The sequence below is a fragment of the Thermobia domestica genome, chromosome 1, assembly GCF_964235325.1.
Source record: "Thermobia domestica chromosome 1, izTheDome1.hap1.1, whole genome shotgun sequence".
NCBI classification, from domain to species: domain Eukaryota; kingdom Metazoa; phylum Arthropoda; class Insecta; order Zygentoma; family Lepismatidae; genus Thermobia; species Thermobia domestica.
This window is the reverse complement of record NC_137454.1, coordinates 236,481,435-236,487,976: the sequence shown is the minus strand read 5'-3', so window position 1 is coordinate 236,487,976 and position 6,542 is coordinate 236,481,435.

The following is a 6,542-nucleotide window of genomic DNA, read 5'->3' as shown; positions in this document are numbered from 1 at the left end:
AATTGAGGTTTCATTGTTAGAAAGTTCATGAGTCAAAGCAGGTTAGGGACATTTTAGGAAAAGGGATTTGGATTAATCCACTTCTGTACTGGATCACCGGCGAAGTTCTTGAAATAAGCCACAAATATATTCCTTGCCGAATATCTAATTCACGCACTTTTGAGTAAAAAAAATAACGATTATTTTGTTAGTACTTTCTTTTTAACCATTATCAATCTAATATTTCCTCCTGCAAAAGAGTCTTTCCTTGTAAGATAGTGAAATCGGCCCTTGATCCAAATTGGGTTGCTATTGACCAAAAACGTTACCCTTGACCTAAAACTACCTCAAAAAAATTGACCTTCTACCCCCTCTCCTTACCGAATTATCATATCATACATGCTCAAAATTGAATATTTTTGATTGAAGATTGTAGATACTATCTGGATGTAAATGTGCATTTTTTCAAAAAAATCGATGCGTATTTTTTTTTTATTTTTTTGCCTTGAAAATTAAAAAAATAGAAAAAATTTTTGGGGGTCATATTCCTGATTTTATGGTTAAAAAGTTTGTTATAACCTTAGGTACAACATATATTTTTTGGGGGGGGGGCCTGAAAGTGATAGCAACATTGTCAAAAAAAAATGATAATAACAAAACTGAAAGCAAACGTGTTTTTCGAACAGTTTTTCCACCATTTTAGTGCCCCCAAGGTGAGAGTCTCTTCAAACAATCCTTTGCCAAAATTCACAATTTTCCTTTCTCTTGCGTTCCTTTCGCATCTGTTGTTTTTCGGCTGCTTCGATTGTGTCCATTTCGGAACAGTAACACCAAATGTATCTCCGCAACAGTGCTTCTACTTCAATCGACTCTTGCACAACAAGGTTAGACACAGCTGACGATAGAGAGAGCTACCGGTAGAGAGCGCCACTGTGTGCGGGCAGTGAAGCAAACACTGATAGATACGAGGAGCCGACGCGAGGTATGTGTAACTTTGTTGTGCAAGAGTCGGTTGCAGTGGAAGCAGTGTTATGGAGATATATTTGGTGTTTTCATTTCGAAACGGACACAATCGAAGCAGCCGAAGAACGACAGAAGCGGAAGTACGCAAGAGAAAGAAAAATTGTGAACTTTGGCAAAGGATTGTTTGAAGGGGCTCTCACCTTGAGGGCCCTAAAATGGTGGAAAGCTGTGAAAAACAAGTTTGTTTTCAGTTTTATTTCTTTTTGACAACGTTGCCATCACTTTCAGACCCCGAAAAAAATATATGTTGTACCTAAGGGTATAACAAATTTTTTAAGTAAAAATCAGGAACGTGCCTACCCCCAAAAAAATTTCTACATTTTTGGAAATTTTCAACACGCAAAAAATAAAGAAAATATACATTGATAGTTCTGAAGAAAATTGCACATTTACATCTGGATAGAATAAACAAACTCAAAATTTTTCGACCGCCCCCACCAAAATTTAAAAAAATATTCACTTTTGAGCATGTAAGACAGGATAATTCGGTAATGGGACGGGGTAGGGGGTCCATTTTTTTTTTAGGTAATTTAGGTCAAGGGTAACCTTTTGGGTCAATAGCAACACAATTTGGATCAAGGCTCGATTTCACTGTCGTACAAGGAAGATAACAAATCATAAATAAGATAACAAATAATAAATAAACCAACCGGTTAACTTAATCCTTAATTATTAAACGGATAATTCACAAAAGTCTGGTTATTCGATATCGCGATCATGGAGAAAAGTTGTCTAGGTATTGCTTATGTAGAAATAACTTTAGAGACACACTGGACAATTTAGAGGGTGCGACACCTGCCTTATGGAATTTACACTTGATTAAAATATATTAAAAGTTTGTGTCGAACAACCAATTATACGAAATATAAGTCTAATGATTAATACGTTAATATAAGGTATAAAAGCGTATGCACTTGTAGTATTACACTCATATTTGTAATACATTAATAATAAAAATATACGAATTTATGTTTACTAATAAATAATATAATTTCATTTTATACAGATGTGAAAAAACTCCTCAATTAAAAATATAACATCACTAGGCATCTGACTTCTAAATTTTCTGTTTCTCTCATTGGAGAGGAAAGGGGACGGCTAAGGGGCGGAGGAGGCCGTCCCCGAAAACAATTTACCAACATCAATAAGAGAACATGGAGGTAGAAGAAGTTAACGCCAGTGAAGACAAGAAATTTAACAGATAACATCATTCGGCCAGTTACTTCTAAATTTTCTGTTTCTCTCATGGGAGAGGATAGGGGACGGCTAAGGGGCGGAGGAGGCCGTCCCCGAAAACAAATTAAAAACATCAGTAAATGAACATGGAGGAAGAATAAGTTAATGCCAGTCAGTCAGAAATTTAAACAGATAACATCATTCGGCCAGTTGCTTATAAATTTTTTGTTTCTCTCATGGGAGAGGATAGGAGACGGCTAAGGGGCGGAGGAGGCCGTCCCCGAAAACAATTTACCAACATCAATAAGAGAACATGGAGTTAGAAGAAGTTAACGCCAGTGAAGAAGAATTTTAACAGATAACATCATTCGGCCAGTTGCTTATAAATTTTTTGTTTCTCTCATGGGAGAGGATAGGAGACGGCTAAGGGGCGGAGGAGGCCGTCCCCGAAAACAATTTACCAACATCAATAAGAGAACATGGAGGAAGAAGAAGTAAACGCCAGTCAAGACAACAATTTTAACAAATAGGTAACACTGTTCCATGCCTGACTTTTAAATAATCTGTCTCTTTCACTAGTTGACCGGGCTAATAGACGCCGAAGACTATTCCTATATACTAACTACTAATTGAAATCAGCTAATATATGGGAGATTGCAACAGGATGAAGACATAAATGAATACCTCAGTAGGAATTTATAACATGTCGCAATAGATGTCAAAATCTGTGTTGTCGTGGTTATGAAGGAAAGATGTGAACTACCCAATGGCAATGTATGAGTAGTCTGCTAGAAATTCTTCGGAATGTTGAACTTAACCAACAATATGCGTTTATACAACAATAGGATGACGTAGTATGAGTAGGAGCAGAATATAGCACTAGCATTGGTAATTTGGAACATTTCATAAAAAACAATTGTAACTTCATTCTGGTTGTTATTGGAGAAGGTTTTCGTCCTTCTTGCCATCTAAGGAAAATCTACTGTTGAATCAAACTGAATGGCTTAATAGAACATTCATCTAGAAAATTATAGTTATCGTGCTGTGGCGTATGGAAGGTTACTTATCCTTACAAAAATGTGCTACTTATCAAGGTAAATTTTAATCTATATATATAAAAGAGAACGTACAAATCCTTTGTGAACTCATCACGCTAATACGGCTGAACCGATTTCTTTCATTTTTGGGGGGTTGTTAGGATTTGGACCCTAGATGGTTTTTATCATATCACTTTAATTTTTAATTACCAGTGTCTTGAGATAATGGACCATTCAAGTCTCCATAGTTCATCATAGGTAAAAATAAACGTATGTATATGCAACCCGCATGACCACGTGACTCGGCGGGTTAACATAAATGACAGGCGCTTGCAATTTGAAAGCGAAAAAGTAAAAATTATCTAAGTAACAAAGTTTATTGCGTTCCGGGATGACCGCAGCGAAGCGGGGTGAACGCTGCTAGTTCGTTAATAAAAATTTCTTCTTTTCGTATTTTGCTTAAAATTTATTGTTAACAGTACTATTTAGAAATTTAGTCGATTGTCTTATGTGAATTTTTCTTTCTTTTTCTTTTCCCTAATTGTTGATCTTGTTGTTGACATATGTATTCACGTAATTGATAGGATTTTGTTGTTGATGTATTAATATCAGGTAAGTAAATTTCAACCTTATGATTAAATTTAAAATATTTTTATTTCACTGGTGGAAACAAAATATATATTCTAAGTGAGGACTTCTATAATTAAACCTTCATCAACCTTTTCTAGCATGTGGATCTCACAAGGTACATTTGCGAAATGTCTCTTCGGGATTCGTGTAAAATGCAAAGTTCCCCGTTGCCCAATGTGTATTACACTAATTTTTTCGGCCCATACCGGTAATTTGTATATTTATGGGCCTTCATAGACCTATATCTGGAACTCAATCATACCTCACTACAATGTTCCGGCACAAAATTGGTTTTAGTTTCTTTAGAAGTAACTGGACATGAATGTGGGCATATAAACATATGCATAAAAACTTTCATCAAGTGTACTGGTTCTCTGAAACATATTACCCACCCCGGCCACCATCTTGGATCCATAATATTAGATTCAACTTTCGGTTTTTCAAATGGGAATAGCTGCAAGTGATACATCAAATTCATGTACAATTTTCTCCTAAATTCATTGTTCTGTTGAGGTAAAAGAGCGGTTAGCTAAAAATTGCTAAAAAGTGACAAAGCATGTTTTGTCATCCTCATATAGATTTGTTCCCGTATTGCTACTTCAAATTTTTTAAAGATCTGCGTAACATAGGTAGTAATACTTTACATTCTAAAAGCAGTGAAAAGTCATATTTAAGTTGAACGTATCCAAACACCTTACCCTTATAAAAAAAATCCATTGTTAAACAATAAGAGTAACTGTTAAGCCAACCAAGGAAATTAACGGACATTAAAATGAAAATCGTATTTTCCTTTTCATGAATGTTAATGTGAAATGTGTTCCTATAACTAAAAGTGGATTGATTGAACTGTCAATCTCAAGCTATGTATCATACGGTAAAGTTTCAAAGAAAACATATCTCATTTTTCACATAAAACTGATGATTTTCCTTCTTTAATATGGGATGAATTCATAACTTCTTCTCCGGTTGATTTTACCTGCATGTGATAGATACGATTGCAAAGATTGAAAGAAACCACAGACTAAGTTTCATAAAAATCAGTCAATTTTAGGAAAGCATTTTCAGTAAACACTTTTTATGGTAGGGTGATATTTATCCTCTCACCTCTTACTAACTTTAATCCCAAACATTAGTAGATAAATCCTAAAGTTTTAACTGTATATATGTTACTTTTCCTTACAAAAAAATGTGCTACGGAACATTGTAAATTTTAATTCGTTATTTAAAGTCCTTGTTTTAATACGAGGGCTAGTCAAGAAAGACTTGGACTGATTTTTTTTCTACGCAATTTATTATTACTCAGCAACAGGCACATGACCCTTTTCAAAGTAGTCCCCGCCCATTTGAATGCACTTTTTCATTCAAGTCTTCCAGTCCTCAAACACGTGTCGCAGGCCGTTCTTTGAGAGGTCCTTCAAAACCGCCTCCGATGCCTTCAGAACCTCGGAATTATCGGAGAAGCGGCGTCCACGCAGTCTGGATTTTAGGGCAGGGAATAGAAAAAAGTCGCACGGTGCGGTAGGCGTCTCCACCATCCTCAATTCTTTGCAACAGCTCCCTGCAAGTCTCCACTCGAACGGCCTTCTGCTCTGGTGTCAGGAGTCGCGGAATCCATCGCGCGCGCACACACTCGGCTCATGTGGAGGTGGTCATGCAAAATTTTGAAGGCACTACCATGAGATATGCGTAGTGCGGCTGCCAGATCGTCGATACTGATGTGGCGATATTCTCTAACAATGACTGCTGCCGTGTTAATGTTCACCTCAGTAACAGCTGACGCTGATACACCTGGTCCACCAGCTTTCGTGATTGTCATTCGGCCCTCTTTAAACTCTTTGAACCACCAGAACACGGTACTTTGTGGCAGAGCGTCATCTTTGTAGGCTGCTCTCAACATTCCTAGAGTTTCTGTTGCACTTTTCCCCAGGCGATAGCAGAACCGTATAGCTGCAAATTGTTCATCTCGTAATGACTCCATTTCTTCTACAGGCGACTTCTAGAGGCGGCGCAGAACATCACCTGCAATAAAAAGTCGTGGTTACCAAACATGCAATGATTTCTTAACAACATTTTATATATATGCACAGCAAGACCCCCCCTACTTGTATGCCAAACTATGAAGCTCCAGCGTTAACAGAACTGCCGGGAAAAAAATCAGTCCAAGTCTTTCTTGACTTGCCCTCGTATATTTGCTTAAAAATTAATGTTAGGAATATTATTTGGAAATTTGGTCGATTGCCTTATGTGAATTTTTCTTTTCCCCCTCTTTCGTCATTGTTGAAATATGTATTCACTTATTTCATATAATTCATTGAAATATGTATTCACATCATGTATCTTAGGATATGAATTTGTCTTTAAAACTTTGGGATTAAATATATCACTTTTGTTTGACAATTTCATTCCCAAACAGTAGGAATGATAGGGAAATTGATAAGAAAACATTCACCATTTTACATCAAAATCAAATAGTGTTTACAAAAGTGAACGTAGGAAGTTATTTTCTTATCATGTATATGAGAAAATTTTCTAATTAGAGTGGATTTATCCTCTTATTCTTTCCTGATTTCAATCCCAAGCAATGCCGGTTGTAATTCTTAAGTCCTAGCATATATAGTCCTAACTCCTTATAGCATAAGTCCTAAATATAACGTACACAACATTGCGTCAACATCGTATATAGTCTACAAAAGTCTC